Source organism: Heloderma suspectum, chromosome 2 (assembly GCF_057233095.1).
Source record: "Heloderma suspectum isolate Gila_16-S chromosome 2, 16-S_ref, whole genome shotgun sequence".
Lineage (NCBI taxonomy): Eukaryota > Metazoa > Chordata > Lepidosauria > Squamata > Helodermatidae > Heloderma > Heloderma suspectum.
The window spans coordinates 245612067-245631165 of record NC_139459.1 but is presented as its reverse complement, the minus strand read 5'-3'; positions in this window follow the sequence as shown (position 1 = coordinate 245631165).

Below are 19099 nucleotides of genomic sequence, written 5' to 3'. Positions count from 1 at the left end.
TTTACTGTTCACTTGAGACAAATCAGATAGAAGCCATTGCCTTGCAAATGTAACTCCTGCCTGCTTAAGTCAATCTCTAGTGATGGGAATCACATTTGGCAGACGATTAGCATAAGATTAAGACTTTTGAAGGAGAAGATGCTTATTGCAGATCTGCTGGGTTCTTATTTAACTACCTGTAGCTTAAAATATGTGGTATTGACTACTCAGGCTCCTTATCTGCTAGCTTCCCATTCATTTCAGCAGAACCCATCACAAGTAGATATATACATGGAGCTGCTCCCTTGCAAAAATGAATGGAGCAGCAATGAAGGAGCGGCTTCATCTTCTTTGTAAGCTGTTTAGACCCCCAAATAAGGAAACACTTCCAAACATCTGACTGAGGAACTGTCTTTTGGATTCTGAAACAGGTTCAATGAAAATTTACTGACCATTTCAATTTGGAGTACTATATAAAATGTTGCTGCAGAAGCGCCACTGAGCAGTCTGTGACATCACATATGACCAGCAATGCAGCTTTCCTCTCCATGCCTGTGCCAGGCTATCAGGGTAACACCAGTGTGTAATTTGCAAAAAGAGAGACTCAGCCTAGGAGTGCTTCCAGATGAGGCTTTTATCATGCAATCACCATGCCTCATTCACAGAATTTTACGGGGAAGATGTCAGCTTCACTTTGCAAACCTCCCATATTTTCCCACCACTTCTTTAAACGTTTTGCTTACCAGAAAAAAAATATAGTTAAGGAGGGAAATACAGATTATTTGCAAAATCCCTTCTGATTTTTAGTGCTAGGAGCCCTCCATCTGGATGCACCCAAAGCTAGCAAGGCAAAATGTGGAAAAGGTGCCACCCATAAAGAGGGAGCCCTCAGACTTCTTGAGGAAAACATCGGTGGGACTCATAAAGTGCCACCCATAAAGCGGGTGCCCTCAGACTTCTTGAGGAAAACATCGGTGGGACTCATAAAGTGCCACCCATAAAGAGGGAGCCCTCAGACTTCTTGAGGAAAACATCGGTGGGACTCATAAAGTGCCACCCATAAAGCGGGTGCCCTCAGACTTCTTGAGGAAAACATCGGTGGGACTCATAAAGTGCTACCCATAAAGAGGGAGCCGTCAGACCTCTTGAGGAAAACATCAGTGGGACTCATAAAGTGCCACCCATAAAGCGGGTGCCCTCAGACTTCTTGAGGAAAACATCGGTGGGACTCATAAAGTGCCACCCATAAAGAGGGAGCGCTCAGACTTCTTGAGGAAAACATCAGTGGGACTCATAAAGTGCCACCCATAAAGAGGAAGCCCTCAGACTTCTTGAGGAAAACATCGGTGGGACTCATAAAGTGCCACCCATAAAGAAGGAGCCCTCAGACTTCTTGAGGAAAACATCGGTGGGACTCATAAAGTGCCACCCATAAAGAGGGAGCCCTCAGACTTCTTGAGGAAAACATCGGTGGGACTCATAAAGTGTCACCCATAAAGAGGGTGCCCTCAGACCTCTTGAGGAAAACATTGGTGGGACTCATAAAGTGTCACCCATAAAGAGGGTGCCCTCAGACTTCTTGAGGAAAACATCGGTGGGACTCATAAAGTGTCACCCATAAAGAGGGTGCCCTCAGACCTCTTGAGGAAAACATCAGTGGGACTCATAAAGTGTCACCCATAAAGAGGGTGCCCTCAGACCTCTTGAGGAAAACATCGGTGGGACTCATAAAGTGTCACCCATAAAGAGGGTGCCCTCAGACTTCTTGAGGAAAACATCGGTGGGACTCATAAAGTGTCACCCATAAAGAGGGTGCCCTCAGACCTCTTGAGGAAAACATCAGTGGGACTCATAAAGTGTCACCCATAAAGACGGTGCCCTCAGACTTCTTAAGGAAAACATTGGTGGGACTCTTTGCTGAGGTGAGACTAACTAGTGGCTTCTCTATGCTTTTTTGTTGCCAGCAGTCAAGAGGTGACTGCTATGAGGGTAACACCAGTGTGTAACTTGCAAAAAGAAAGACTCAAACTAGGAGTTCTTCCAGACAAAGCTTTCATTGTGCAGTTGCACTGCTACATTCACACAGCTTTACTGGGGGTCTAGAAAATGACATCTTTTGTGTGCAGCCCTCCCATTCCATCTTTTTCTTACTAGAAAAAAACCCATTAAGGAAGAACAGATGGAATAGCTGCACAATGCCTTCTGACTGTTAGCGCTAGCAACCCTTCATCCAGAAGCACCCAAAGATTCAATAATAAAAAAGAACCCAAACAATCAGAATGACTCCTGAGTTCATTCTACTAACAGCTTCTTCTTTTTTTAACCTCCTGGGATAAGTCACTAAAAAGAAACTGTGCTAATGCCCTAAAGAAACACACTTCACAAGAACATAAAGCTTAAAACCTGCAGCAGTTACAGAAAAAGAACATACGAAGTACAAGATTGAATAGCTCCCTAACAAAACAGAAGTCCTGCAAATTTCTATACTGTGAACAGTGGAGGTTGGTGGCTCCAATTTTGGTGGGGCTGTAAATCCACTCTGGGTTTCAGTCAGAACCAGCCAGCACTCTGAAGGAGCTATCCAAGGTGATGCTGGTTCAGTACCTCAGATAGCTCTTGTAGAGTTCTGGCTGGTTCTGACCAAAAATCAGAGTGGATTCACAGCCCCATTGAAATCAGAGCCACCAGCCTCCACTGATGGTGGACAACCTATGAATAAAAGCCCCTGTGGGTAATTTTTTTAAGTTAAAAAATTTGTAAGCTTTAATTCCTTAAAGAAAGGAAGAGATAAACACAAGGCAGCATAAGATTGGACTAAGCATAGAATACATCCTTCAAGAAACATTAGCTAAAGCATTCCTAAGCATTTTACTTCATCCTTTAGTATGCATCTTACGCATGTAGCCAGCAGGGATGCATATATTTCCCTTTCTCCAAAAATACCTATCTGCCAAGAGGTGGAGCAGAGGAGGTTAACAGGGTAAAAGTTGTTCCCTTAACCAAACTATCAGCTTCTTGCTCAGCATATAGTCCCTTATCTTGTGCTGGAGGCATATTTTGGACTTTTGCCCACAGCTTCTGCTGCTGCCGTTGTAGGTCACCATGATACCGAACTCTTGTACATACAGCATTCCTGATCTAGGATTCATGCCAAGTTGGAAATCAGTTGGGGTGAACACTTTAGTGGACGAAAAGGAAAGCTCATTCTGTGCATAATAACTCTAGTCTACTCTCCACACAATAGATTGGATCTAAAATTGTTGTTCCACCAGCAGAAGGATGCCACTTGCAGGACAGGACTTTCTGCCCTGCAGTGCCTCACATGTCCTCCAGAGGGCAGCAGATTTGAGAGGCCTGCAAGGAGGGGGGGGCAGGAGAGAACGGGGCAATCCTGGACCTCAAGCAGTATCCGTCTTCTGGTGGAACAGTGGTTCTGGATCCAACACAGCAGAATATGGGCCACAGGTGATACTGTTCCTTAAGCTCTTGGGTCCCTTCTATTCTGGTGGAGCTTGGCTTCTCCTGGGCTGGAGATCCAATCATCCTGTCCTTTAAAACAATGCAGGAGGGAGACGCAAGACCATCCTCCATGTCGGAAAGCTCGGCCTCCATCCACAACATTTTGAAACTGCATATTGTGCCATTATGTTAAATTGGGGCTTGGAAGGAATGTCCCAGGCAGAGGCATACTTTGAACCGAGCCTCGATAAAAAGCTGTAAAAAGCAGCATGTGGGCTGGGCCAAGCTAGATATGATCTGGGAGTTCTGTGACTGGGGTTCCCAACACCTTTTTCATTTTCAAAAAGGAGTCACAGGGCAGGGGTATTTGGATTGAGAATACAGCATGGGGGAGGCAGTTAAGCCTTGGTCCCCAGGCCTATACCCCAGCATAAAATGCACACATGTAACCCCCCCCCCAGCCGCTATTTGGCTGGGGGTGGGGGTAAATTGTGCTTGCATACATTTCCACCTCTGTGACTAAGAGTAGCTTCAAGGAGGGGATCTGGACTGAGTCTGCAGCATGAGGGGGACAGATTAGATCCCCTCCCTCTGGCCCCATAGCAAATCTGGCCCCACAGCTACTTTTTGAAAAAGAGAAAGGCAGAGGGTCCAGTGTCAGAACTCCCAAGCCATGCCTATTTTGGACCATGACACTGTGAGCAATTGTACTGATTTGGATATTTTGTAGATCAAAATGGGAACACTTTATTGAAATGCAGGTTAACAATTTTCTCCATAAATAAACATTTACATTTTTGGATCTTATTTATTTATTTATTTATTTATTGCATTTATACCCCGCCTTTCTCCCTCTCGCAAGGAACTCAAGGCGGCTTACATTATCCTCCTCCTCACCGTTGTATCCTCACAACAACAACCCTGTGAGGTAGGTTGGGCTGAGAGTCTGTGACTGGCCCAAAGTCATCCAGTGAGCTTCCATGGCCAAGTGGGGACTAGAACCCGAATCTCCCGGCTCCCAGTCCGTCACTCTCACCACTACACTACACTGGCTCTTAAATTGTTGAAACCACTCAAAAGGTTTAGAATGTGGAAGAATATGAAGCAATGATAAGTGTCTCACAGTTTGTTGCATCTTGGGAGTAAATCAGGTTATCCAACAGAGAAGAAAGTTCTTTTAAACTTTCTACATAGCTTTGACTACGTAGTTTTACCCACCCTCGGTCTATTGGCACATAACCTGGCAGTTCAGAAATATATGAAGGTGTACATTTCTGCAATTCTACACTCTGGGCAAACAGAACACATTATTAATTACATTGGCATGCCCAAGGAACATCTTTCTGCTGCCAGGACTATTTCCAGCAAAACCAAGCCATGCAATGAAACTCTATTGTATCCTGCTAGTCAGCTTTCACTGATTCTTCAGTTAGAGCTTCATTATGCCTCATCCTTGCCTTCTCACAAGGATATTTATTAAGGCAGTCTAATAATTCAGTAAGAAAAAGAATGCTTGGGCAAATCAAGCATAGCAGCATTTTTTGTGCAATGAGTGGTGGGAAAATCTGATTACCCACAGAATTAAAGCAGTGTCTTATTATTCATTTGGTCCTTATGCATTCCATCAAGGCAGTGCTCAGGTTCACATTCTCCCAGCACTCAGGTTGCAGTATGTATTTTGTTGCTGGGAAATGGCAGAGAAGCCAGAAAATGCTGACTCCTTCTGCCTTCTCCAGGAGCTGGAAGGCAGAATAATCTACACCTAGGGAAGGGAACCCACTGCCTATGGGAACCCATAACCCTAAAACAAGCCATGGGCCCGAGTGTTTTGTTAACCACTCCAACAATCCACCCTGGCCAAGTTTGCGTGTAACAACAAGCCGTGCCCCCACCCCACCCCCACTATGGCTTGCACCATGACAAGCAAGCACTGTGGGGAAATTAACCCACTGTAGCTTGTTGTCACATGTGAACCAGGTCACAGAGAGCTGAGTATTAGGGCTCTAAAAGCGAACTGCATTTTGGGCATACTAGCTGCCTCTCTCTCTGGAAATCTGATGTGGGGCAGCAGCTCTATTGGAACATTTAAACTGTGCCTCCACCTATGTTCAACCTGTGTACCTGTAAATAAACTCAGGTATTACAAAATAGGTGATTTTCAAGGGAATAGAGCCCAAGTAAGTGCTGTGCCCATGGAACCTCTCACCACGTGGAGAAATGAGGTGAGCGTAACAACATTATGTGTCCCCTGTTGTATCTGCTGTTGTTTTCAAATACAGTGTTTCTCCGTGGACAGTACTTATGGTACCTGTTATGGTTGGAGTAATAGTGAATGTAATGAAGTGTGGGATTAAAGCACAGATTATATAGATTTGCCACAAAACCAAAATAGTACTTTTGCCAGTTAACCTAAATGTCACAAAAACATAGGGGTAAATGGAGGAGGAGGGGGGAGGCAGGTTGCTTACCTGTAATTGTAGTTCTTTGAGTGGTCATCTGTGCATCACACATATGGGCTTTGAACCTGCATGGAGCCTCATTCAGGAAGACTTCTATAGCTGAGGAACATTTTTGATGGGAGCCCTCCCCCACCATCCCACTGCACATGTCTGAGTGATTTCCTGCCTATCTCCTCAGTTCCTTGAGACCACAAGAAAAAAATCAGTCTCAGAACCAAGGATGTCTCGGTATCAACATCGGATATCAATACCAAAGAGGGGACGGTGGGTGGGTTGTGTGAATGCACAGATTAACACTCGAAGAACTACAGTTACAGGTAAGCAACCTGTCTTTCTTCTTCATGGTCTCTGTGCATCACACATATGGGCGATTACCAAGCCAATGTACTGGAGAAGGGTAGGTGTCCTATTGGAACACAGAAGAGAGCACTGCTCTTCCAAATGTGCAGTCCGATCGAGCATGCACGTCCAGCTTATAATGCTTCACAAAGGTCGATGGGGTAGACCATGTTGCAGCTTTACAAAGGTCCATTAGAGCCACCCCTCTCCCAAAGGCTGTCAATGTAGCCATAGCCCAAGTTGAATGTGCTCAGATTCGATGCAAAGGCTCCTTCCCACAGAGTTGGTACGCCGGTGTAATGGTTTGAACTATCCAGGCAGCCAGTCTCTGTGACGCACCGGCAACACCTTTTTAGGACCTGCATAGCAGAGGAATAATCTTTGTGATTTTCGAAATGACTCAGTTCTAGCTTTGTAGAAAGCTAATGCCCTTCAGACATCCAGATTAGGGAGACGTTTCTCCAGGTCTGAAGACAGCATTTGGAAGAAGGCTGGAGGCACAATAGGTTCATTAAGATGAGATTCAGAGATGATTTTAGGAAGAAAGGTGAAATCTGGCTGAAGGATGACCTTGTCCTAGTAGAAAACTGTAAAAGGAACATTGATATGGAGGGCACACAATTCACACGCTCTTCTAGAAGACATGATAGCCTCTAAAAAGGCCACCTTCCATTACAGTAGGCATAAGTCAATAGTAGCCACAGGCTCAAATGGTTTCAGTGTTAAGGCTTGTAACACTAGGGAGAGATTCCACTGTGGGGCTAAGTCCTTCATTGGAGGAACCAAGTTCTGCAACCCACACAACAACTGTTTGGTGAGAGGGTGGGTGAAACCTGGATAGCCCTGTATCTGCCCCCTCATAACTGAGGCAGCTGCACAATAAACTCTAACAGAGGACTTAGGCCCTTTTCAGATAAATGATGAAAAAAATGACAAAATAAAATATCCAAGATCAAGCTGAAGGAAGGGCGAAGCCCCTTAGAAGTGGCAAAATCTTGGAACATTGACCACTTACTATGGTATTGTCACCTAGTAGCTGGTACTGCATCCAGTACCCACTGCACCTGTGATGAGATTGGGATTCTATTTTCCTCTGTTGAATCCTCCGTGCTGTCAACCTCAGGGTGTGCAAGTCCAGATGTCAAATTTGTCCTTGGTTGTGAGAGATTAGATCCCGTTGGAGCAGGAGACAAAGAAAATTTCCTCTTGCCATATCAGCCAGTATCGTGAACCAAGGCTGCCAGGGCTACCATAGTGCAATCACCAGGCAATTGGTCCTCTCTGACCTGATCTTCGCTATCACCTTTGGGAGCAGAGGAAATGGGGGGGGGAAGATAGGATAGTGCACTGCTCCACTGCAGGAGAAAGGTGTCTCCCAATGACGAATGGCCCACTCCCACTCTTGAGCAGAACATTCTGCAAATCCCGTTTGATGGGCCAGTGAATAGGTCCACCGATGGCCACCCCCACTGTTGAAATAGATGGTGCAGGATGCAAGGAGACAGTTCCCATTCATGGACTGCTTGGTAAGTCTGACTGAGGTAGTCTGCTAAAGTGTTGTCCACTCCGGCAATATGAATCGCAATCAAGCGGATGTCTCTCAGGACAACCCAATTGTAAATTTTGAGAGTAAGTCTCACCAGTGTGGACGAATGAGTACGTCCCTGCTTGTTTAGGTGCCAAAGAACAGAGGTGTTGTCTGGCAGAATTTGAACGTGTCTGCCCTGCAGATAGGTGATAGATAAAAGCCTGTAAGGCTTTCCACACCAACAGCAACTCTAGAAAATTGATGTGAGCCCATCTTTCTGCTCTCAACCAATCGCTCTGAATTCATAACTGTCCCCAATGAGCTCCCCAACAGAGGAGAGAGGAGTCCGTGGTAAGCACTTGAGATGGAGACGGTTGAACAAACAGGATGCCTTGATTGAGACTGTTTGGGTCCATCCACCAGTGAAGAGAACAAGCAATGTGGCCCGGTATCCAGAGTCGGGTTTGATGGGCATCATTGTTGTTGGAAAAAACTTGGATAAACGAGTTCTGCAATGGTCCAATTCTCAGGCATGCCAACTCCACCACCAACACATTTGCGGCCATGTGGCCTAAGAGGCACTGAATGGTGTGAGCCGACACTTGCTGTTGCTGATAAAGAGCAGTCGCTAAGGCAATTAACCAGTCCAAGCATTTTCAGGGGAGATATATGCAACCTGTCCTTGAATCCACTTCCGCTCTGATGAAACTGATAACCTGAGTGGGAGATAAAGTCAACTTCTCTTCATTGAGGCAGAGGCTCAGAATGTCGAAAAGATCCAAAACAACGGCACGATCCAGAAACTCCTTGGAGGGACCTATGAGGAGCCAGTCGTTCAAATAAGTGTAGATCTCAATGCCCTTGAGGCGGAGGTGCACAAAGACTACCGACATACATTTCATGAACACCTGTGGAGCTGTTGCTAGCCCAAAGGGCAGCATACGAAACTGGAACATGTCGGGTCTGATCGCAAAACACAGGTATCTTTGATATTCTTCCTTTATAACGATATGGAAATATGCATCTTGAGATCCACCACCATGAACCAGATGGCTTTCCGAAGGAGGGGGAAGATCGTTGCCAGCGCAGTCATTCTGAATCTTTTGGGAGTGAGAAACTCGTTCAAGAGTCTTAGATTTAAAATTGGAGAAATTCTTCTCCATCCTTTTTGGGAACTGTAAAGCACTGGGAGAAGAAACTCCTGTGCATCTGAGTTGAGGAGACACACCTAATGGCACCCTTCCAAAGAAGCGCCTCCATCTCGAGATGTAATGGTTCTGATGGAGAAGTTATTCTGACAATTCCCATGGGGGGGCATTGAATTCTATTTTGCATCCCTGTCAAATGATCGCCAGCACCCAAGCATCTGATGTGATTGCCTGCCACACTGCTAGGTAGAGAGAAAGGCGGTTTCCAGCAATTAGAGTGGGTGGAAGCAGGGAGGTATTTGAAATGTTTGAGTCAAAGACGCCACTTCGAAGCAGAGTCAGTCTTAGCCCAAAACTGATGAAACCTGGAAGAATAGAACTGCTTCCTCTGCTGCTGTTGCTGCTGCTGGTACCGAGGGGCACAATATGCAAATTGCCTCTGAAAGTACAGCTGGTGCTGAAACCAACGCCTTGTTTGTATGATTGTTGTTGTTGTGGCTGTCCCATGTCCATCTTCTTTGCCGTCGTTCTTGCTTTTTGGTCAGAGTCCATCTGGTCATCCATTTTATAATTAAATAAACTCTCCCCATCAAAGGGTATGTCTTCAATTCTAGACCGGGCCTCCGGTGTTAGTTCAGCTAAGCGAAGCCACGCATGGCACTGTACAGCCACAGAGCCTACCATGGATGTAGCATTACAATCGGCCTGATGACGCGCTGTACTAATTTGTTGATGAGAAAGTTTGACTGCTTCCACTTGAAACATCCTGGCCAACTCTCTTTGGTTATCTGGTAGGTAAGTACACAGAGACTCCATCTTTTCCCATAAAGAGTTGATATCACGACATCATGGCCTGATAGTTCACAACACGGAGCCCTAGGGCTGTGGATGAGTAGAGTCTCTGGCCCATCAGATCAAGCCTGCAACCCTCATCGACTGGAGATTAATGCGATTTTTGTGACTGACCCTGGGCAGATTCTACTATTATTGAATTCGGCTGAGGGTGGGAAAAAAGAAAAGCAGCATCCGTTTCTTGAACTTTATACATTGACTCCAGACACTTCGAGGTAGGAGCTATCGAAGATGGAGTATTCCACGTTTGCTTCATGGTCTGGAGCAGCATGGGAAGAAAAGGAATTGCTACTGGCACCGACGTTTCCGTGTATGCTGCATAAAACACTGGCTCTTGTATATGATCTGTGGGCTGCTGTACATTGATTCTGAGAGACTGTGCCATTCTCAGCACCTGCTCCGAGAAATGCCCCATGAAGGGGAGGCTGTGTCCCACGTGCCCACAACCTCATCCAGTGATGAAATAGAAGGAGGCATTGAGGAATAGGATGAAGAATCAGACTGACAATACTCCACAGAAGGGAGAGATGTCTCTGATTTAATGTTTCTGGTTGCTCACCTTGCTCTTGTGCCGGAGGAGACAGTAATGGGCGCTCTAGCAGCACCTGGTCCACATACCTTTGTGGCTGGTCTAATGAAGACGAGCGCAGAAGGACAGGAGGCGGTGGCAAAAACATGTCGTCTGGTGGACGTGAGACTGTAGTCGAAGGGCCAGTTCTGTACCGAGAAGTTGCTCCTAAATACCTTGTTTGATTGTAGTATAGATCATAATCCCAGTGCGACCACCACTCCTCACCTTGGTAGGATCTTGGAGGTGGCATGGACCAAGTAGAAAGGCGATCCCACTCTTGATGTCAATCAGAATATTCGTTATCATGGTATTGTAGCAGCGATTGGTATCAAGGGGCAACATCCCTGAGAATGGCAGATGATTGAGACCTTCCATACCGAGGTGACTGTGAGTCATGCTCCCGTCGCATGGCTGGGGATCGTGATCGACAATCCTGAAGAGTGGAATCAGCTTGGTGTCGAACAGGAGAAAAATCCCTGATCTCACCTTCAGAGGCTTTAGCAAGAGGCTCTAACAGCGCTGCAGCCATTGGTACTGATGAGAACTCAAATTGGTGAGTTTAGAAGAGGGGGAGGAGGAGGGATCTCCAACTCTGAAACTCTCGGTGGAGTATTTTTAAGCTCCCTTCTCTTCTTTTTCCTTGGGATAGCTTCTGGCACAGGCTTGGAGAGTTTAGCCTTTTTGGCAATCTTTTTGGCCACCGAGAAAGCCAATGAACGACCTGGTGTAGGAGGGTCTGACCGTCCCACCTCAGATGTTGATTGAGGGGGTGAAGCTCTGGTAGTCTGCAGCATCTCAGCTTGTATAGAGGCACCCAATTGAGATTGAGCTTTTCGGGTATCCACTGCCTCCAATGCCCTTTTCCCACAAAATCGCCTTTAATCTGTCCAAGTGATTTTTACAGGCTTGTTTAGAGAAAGATTGACAATGGTGGAACATCTTCACAACATAAGACTCCCCAAGTCAAAGGAGGCACAAGTGTCCATCAGATGGGGGGAGTTTACCACTGCAGCAGATGGACTTTCTGAAGGGCACCTTCAGTGCCATACACCAAAGAAGAAAAAATAACAAATAACTAAACTAACTACTTTGTTTTTTTATAACAGAACAAGAGAATAAGAAGAACAACAAGAAGAAAAAGCAGCAGCAGCAGCAGAAGACCTCAGCTAAACGCTCACAAATGTTATGGACAGCATTCCCGAAGAGGCAAGTGTAATGGCGGTTGAAAAGGAACTGAGGAGATAGGTGGGAAACCACTCAGACAGTGAGTACTTTTTCCAGTTCATCTAAATGTCACAAAAACATAGGGGTAAATGGAGGAGGAGGGGGAACCTGAGGTAAATTTTGGTTTGCAATTACCTGCCAGTCTCTGAGCTTTCCCTACCTGAAGACTGAATTGCTGTGGTACCTTCCTTCTTGGGACAATGGCAGCTTCCCTCCTGGATGATAGAAGAGTTTGAAAGGGATGGGATTTTCTCTAGGACAGTGGTGCAGGCGGAAAGTGGTGAACTCCCCCCCACACACACAACATGTGCCACAGTTTGGATTTTGATCAAGCCCTTCACAACTGTCATTTTAAAAGCAAAAACAAGGTGTTTTAAATTCACGCAGACATGTAACGTATCATCTAATTTAGCCCTGTATACTCAATGGTCAGCGCTGACAGAACTGTCTTCTGCTTATTGAACAGAGTCCTTACTATTAGCATTGGCAAAGCTGCTATGGAAATCATGAAACATTTGTGAGCATTTTAACTGCTTAGGGGTTTAAAAAAACCAGCATAAAAGTCCTAGGGAGAGAGATGGCTCTTAATGGAATGAGATACAATGGAGTAAAGATGGTTAAATTTGCAGTATGCCCTCTTGATCCTCAGAGGGCATTCATGTCACCGTCTAATAACTGTCATCATTAGAGAAAAACCAAGTTCCATTTGGCAGAGCACCTCATCACACATATTTGATCTGCTGCTGGAAAGGGACGAGAAGGCCAGAATTTTAGATAACAGTTTTTGGTTAATTTTGCTAGCTTTTACTTGCAAAATATATCACTTGCTAGAGCACACACAATTTGTTTTGTAATTTTCTCTGCCCCCTTCCCGCCCACTAACATAGTCATTCTATTTCAGTCTCTTCATTCTTAGTAACCTTTCTTTAAACTTTGCCTTTTAGCTTTCAGATCATTATGCATATATATGCAGACTGGGCCATTTCTACTCCATTCCATTGAAGTGTGCTTATGGTTTTCAACCATATAACTACAAGCAGGGCCTGCAACAAAACACTGCATGGATTAATTAATGAATTTAGTGACTCACACAACCCTACATTTCTGTGACCTGGTTTGTATGTAACGGTGGCAATTCTTGGGTTGTTTGACTGAGAAATTGCTGCTGGTGAGTAAAGCAATGAGCCACGCATTCATTGCTTCCATTTTCATTTAACAACCCAGTAATGCCCTGTGGTTAATTCCTGGGTTAACGCTGGGTTGTTTAACCCAGTTAACTTGGCTTAACAGTTAACAAATTTGTGACATTTTTTCTGACTTGGATTCCTGCATTAAGCAGGGGGTTGGACTCGATGGCCTTGTAGGCCCCTTCCAACCCTACTATTCTATGATTCTATGACATCCTAACCTGGAAAGTGTGGGTTAACGCTAACCCAGCATTAACCCACAATTTCCAGGTTCAGATGTCACAAATTTGTTAACTGTTAAGCCAAGTTAACTGGGTTGTTAACCCATTGCTTCACTTGCTGGCAGCAATTCCTTGGTTAAACAACCTAGGATTTGCTGCAGTTACATGGAAACTGGGTTTATGTGTCCCACTTCTCATTTGCTCATGTCATCCACTTCCTCTCCCTATTTTTCTTCCATTGCTCACCTCTCTTCTTTTCCTCCTCCCTGTTCTGTCTGTTGTCCTGACACCATTTTTTCTCTCCACCTCTGTTCCTGTCCTGTCTTCATTGATTGTTCACCTCTTTTGCCCCACACCTCATATCTTGCTTTCATCTCATTTGTTTATCTACTTCTTCACTTCCTTGTTCCATTTTCTCTTTTTCTCATCTCTCCTACCTCAAAATGCTTCTTTTGCTCCAACCCTTTCTATGTCGCATGCCTGAAGTCGGCTTTGCTCCACAGAAGCTTATGCCATAATAAATGCGTTGGTCTTTATAGTCTTGTTTTGTGGCCATTTACGCATCAGGTGATCATCTACATATCACCAAAAAAGAAGAAATGCATCACCCAAAAAGAGAATAACAATTTGCACAACATTTGCACATGCAAATGTCTATGTATAGCTCCAAATTTAGGATAACTGTAATTAAATTAGAAATACCATATATCTCACCGTAGTAGAGAAGACTGACTAGGTGACTGGAGTGTATATATACCATATATACCATATATACCATATATACCATATACCATATATATACCATATACCATATATACCATATATACCATATATACCATATATACCATATATCTCACCGTAGTAGAGAAGACTGACTAGGTGACTGGAGTGTCTGCTCAGTCTTCCATCCAGGTGCTAACTGTTGATGGACAACTTCAGGCCTTCTGGTCCCCCTATTTATGGTTGACTTTCAGCCAGACTTGGGCTGGGCACTTCTTCATATAGAAGGCACCTTCAAATAGAGGGCTGTCTGCAGCTACCTCTTCAAAATAGAGGACTGTCTTCTGTAAAGTGGGACACTTCTCTTCCCCCACATCGTTCTCCTTTCCACGTCCCTGTCCTCCCTTCTCCCTGTACATTCAGACAGGAGCCTGTGCACCGGTTTTTGGAATCCTGCCATGGGAACCCTGGTTCCATCACTTTTTAATGACTACAAACCTCAGTGAGTCCAGCATGTGTTTTAGCCTTGCCTTTGAGGGAGTTTGCCTCCTAGGTCCTGTTGTTTTTCTGCAGGTTTACTCTACTTCTGCAAACCTCCAGGCTCCACTGAGCCTGTGGATACCTCCCTCTTGTGCATAGGTGGTGTCATTTTTTGCTACATAGGTATTGGCACTCATACCTGAACATCAGATGTAGAGGGAATGATTGCATAGTTCTCCACTCATAACTGGAAGTGATGCAGGATTGCAGGAGTAGAGTAAACCCTGTGGGTTTTGTTTTTTAAACTGTGGCCATGGATGGGGCAGGTTCCTACAGAATCAGATTGGCTCAGTGACACTGGGAGAGGATGGTTAGCCTTTTTCACCTGCACCATTTTCCTGACTAAACTTGCCCCTTTTAGAAGCTGTTATTTGGCCAGTGGGGGGAAATATACACATGCCTGTACACCTATATGTTTTCCACCATATGCTTATATGAAGCAAATAGCAGCTTCTGGAGATTATTTAAATGGGAAAAAATGGTATGGAGGAAAGGATTAAATCCCCCCTCTCGGCACTACAATCTCATTCAATGGGGGAACACAGCTGCTATTAATTAAAAGCACACCATGGGAGACCCCAATTGTGGATCTCTCACATCCCATTTAGTTTAGCACTCACTGAAGCGGTAAACCTGTGCCAGGGCTCTACCGTTTCAGTCTGCAGGTGAGGACTCACAGGACTAAATATTCCAGTTTGTGAAGTGAAGATCCCTGCACATGGAAAACTGGGCATGTGAGGGAGATGGCTTTGCTAGAACCCTTCTCCCCTGACATCTATGTGTAGTTTTGTTTGTATGGAGAAGCATTGAATCATGTGCGCACCCACTTGCATTTTGGCATGGTACAGCCCAAACAAAAGTTTACTGCCCCAGCCTGCATACATTGTTGCATAACTGTAAAACACTCCCTTGATTTTGGAGCGAAAACAGGCTTATGAATAATGGCTCCTCTGATTCTGATTAATTCTGTTTCAACAGATAATGTCTGCTGTCTTTAATCCTAGACTGTTTTAATTAAAACTGAATTTAGGGATTAAACTAGCACACAAAGGATCATTAAATAATATTACTCAGAACATTCTTTGAAAAATCTAGTTCAACAACTCTAAAGAGAGATTTCACAAACATTTCACACGTACTTTAGGGAGCCAAATTTGCTTTACAAGTATTCAGTGGCACCATAAATTAAATGCTTTTGGCACTTGGAACTACAAATTGTGTGCAGCCAGTGCTGCTGAGCTGAAGATACAAGCATCTTTCTTAATTAAACTGAGTTTATGCATGGCAATGGCTTTTCCAATTCAATAATTGGCAATAATGTTCTTCTTCCCAGAGGGTTGATAATTACATAGTTGTTTTTTACACAACACGTTTAAAAATACAATTCTTCAGCATAGTTATGAAATATGGGGATATTGTTTTTCTATCGTTTTACCATATTAATTACAACACCAAAACATGACACGACTGAAGGCACTGTAGGCCTCAGATGATTCAGCAAAATTGGCTGTTGGCAGAAAGACACCTCTGAGTTGTTTTTCAAAGATGACAAAAATCAATTAATGCTGCTAGTCAGGGTGAACACATAAAATGTCAATTAATCATGATTTGGACAGGTAGTTCCCTGTAACAAACACATTGTTCTACAATGGAGGATTATTTATCTGTCAAAGATAAAACAAATGCCTACAAGGCCATTCTGACATGCTCCATAGAACAAAGTTGTAAAGCTGATTGAGTCTAGATTGTATCCAGTGGTGTCCATCTGCCAGTGGAACAGACACTGCTTGTGGATGGATTCCCCCTCCCCCTGCACACACCCCAAATTTACTTTAGGGGGTTGGGTACTCTCCAAAGTAGATTTGGGGGTGCTGAGGGTGAAGATAGGAGGAGAGGAAGGCTAAGTCCCATTGTACCACCAGAAGTCCGTTTGCGTGATGGAGGTAGCCCTCTGCTAGGACATAAATAAACTGAGATGTGTATTTTCAGAGGTCTACAATTTTTAGCTGGCCCTGTTCATAGCCCATCTCAGGGCATGCACACCCAATTCCACATACAAGACAGTTTATATTAATGTTTCATGTGGAAAAGACCAATATGTGTGTGATTATTTAAATCATACACATTTAGCATATAATACAGGGATCTTGAATCTCTTTCATCCCGAAGCCCAAATACCATTTCAGAGAAGCTCTTGGAAGCCACATTCCAGTGGTGGGCAGGCTGAAGGCAAAAAGGGTCAGCCCCCAAGAGAGCATATTTCAGCTTAAAGCTCATACTTCCAGTAACTAAGCCTTAGGAGAGGAATTGCAACTTTTTAGAACGAGGAAAAAACTGTGCAAAAGCCAGGAAACCACCAACCATTCAGTGGTTGGGGGAAGGGGTGGGAGTGGCCCTCTGTGGAACTCCAGCTGGCTGGACTGGAACCCAAGATAGGCTGGATTTGGCTCACAGGCCTGATTCAACATTCCTGATAGGTTATTAAACATGATTATAAGCATGTCTGTAACACCATGTGTACTGCAGCCGGCCTGCCTGCCTTGTGACTCATCCAGCCACATGTTGCCCCCCAGGCATGTCCTGTGGCTGACCAAATTGTGACCAAGCCCCCTGTTTTGACAGTCCCAGGAAGGTGGCTTATCAAACCCCTTGTGGGCTACAAATTGTGCAGACATGAACTGGAGATAGAAATGATGACAGACTGAGCCAGTGAACCATTGATTAACCACTGGTGACGCAGTGCTTGCATTAATGATGTTGCACTAGCATAAACCAATGCTAGTGCAACATCACTGACTTGTTCCCTTTGGATTAGCATGTGTTATTGATGTTGTGCGAGCATTTGTTTATGACAGTGCAACCTCATTAGCACTAGTGCTGCACCACCATTGGAACAACAGATAAAACCATGTTATCTGAACCTTTATTATGAGAAACTCTTAGTTAATTGCCTAAAATTGTTTTAATGTACAGTACATTTAATGTAGCGTAACAGAAGGATTGGTCAGGCTAACAACACCACCCAAACTCACTTTCCCTTCAGTTACCCCACATTACTGTAACCCTGGGTAAACCGAACTGCTTGAGTTACTAATAGCATTCAACTTTAAAAACACACACACCATATTGTTATTACCTGTATGAGCAGAGCTGGCCTTAGGGGTGGGCAGGCTGAGTGGTTACCTGGGGCATTGAGCTGGGGGGGTCGCCAAGCTGAGCTCAGTGGCTGTGTTTTTTTAATGTACTGTGTGCAGTGAGCTAGGGTAGCAAAAGCAGGTGTCTGTAACCTTTCTTTCAAGGTTCTACAGGTTCTTTGGGTACTAACTACAAAAATGATCTCCCTTCAATTAGCTTGAAAGTATGTTTCTTTTTAAATTTCCACTTTGATAAAACCACTTTAGTGGTTTTAATGTTCTATATATTTTAAATTGTTATATTGTCTGTTGTTTGGTTTTAATTTTTGTGAACCGCCCAGAGAGCTTCGGCTATTGGGCGGTATAGAAATGAAATGAAATGAAATGAAATAAATAAATAAATAAAAATAATGATATCATTTGTGCTGGGTGAAAATCACTATAAACACTATATAAATAATAATAAAATAAAGCCATAAGCTGTAAGAAGTCAGCTGGACACCTTTTTAACTTTTCTTTATTATTTTAAAGATAAAAATAATAGATATTCTAAAATAACGAATGCTTACCACAAGAGAGGAACTGCTACAAAACAAAAAAATATTGTAAGTAAAACCTGTGATAGTTTTGCTGTGTTGCATAGTGCACTGCCACTGCTCAGAATGTGGCTTTTCGAACTTTGGCTTGTACAAACTGTAGCGCAGTGGCTGAGGGATCAACGTTGTGAGCAATGTCATTGTCAGTGGACATCACACCTGCACCAGGCCCCATAAATCCTCTGGGGGGCCTTGCAAAACTGATTGGGGCGGGGGGGGGGGAGGCACCAAAGGCACTCTCACCCAGGGCTGGCCCTGTGTATGAGCACAAACGCAGACACTAAATATTAAAACTGTATGGTGGCATAATTTTACTTGGAAAGAAAAAAAAAAAACGCTCCCTATTTTTTTTTTAAAGTATATTGCTTGATGTGAATCCTAAAACTGATTCTGCAGAAATAAGTGCAATTAGCAGTGTGGCACACCCCAGCACAAGTGAGTGTGCATAGGACTGCAGTTTTAGGAAGGTGCCAGATTGTACTGCTAGGACTGCCCATGAAGTATATCACATCTCAGTGCTTTTTTGCACCTCACCTTTCTTGTCATTGTTGTTGTTCAGTCGTGTCCGACTCTTCGTGACCCCATGGACCACAGCACGCCAGGCCTTCCTGTCCTGCGCTCTCTCCCGGAGCGTGCTGAAGTCCATATTCATTGCATCGGTGATGCTATCTAGCCATCTCATCCTCTGCCGTCCCCTTCTCCTTTTGCCTTCAATCTTTCCCAGCATCAGGGTCTTTTCCAGTGAGTTTTCTCTTCGCATTACCTTGTACTAAATCTCTGATTTGTCACAACTGTGCTATCCCCTCCCTCCCTTGATGGGTGACACACTTGATGGATGGTCTCACTGGAGACTCAAGGTAATAGTAGCACGTGACAGCCATTTGGAACCACTCATTGCAACAGCTTTCCCCAAACTGGCGCCCTCCAGTTGTGTTGGACTGCAACTCCCATAATTCCCAGCCAGCATGGCCATTGGTCCTGTTGGCTGGGAATTATGAGGATTGCAGTCCAACACATCTGGAGGGCACCAGATGGAGGAAGGCTGCATTATAATGTGATGGATTAACGATTCCCCCTAGTCTTGTAGATCTGATCTAATTATCTGGGCTGGCATCAGCAGCATCTTTTATATTCTGATGTAA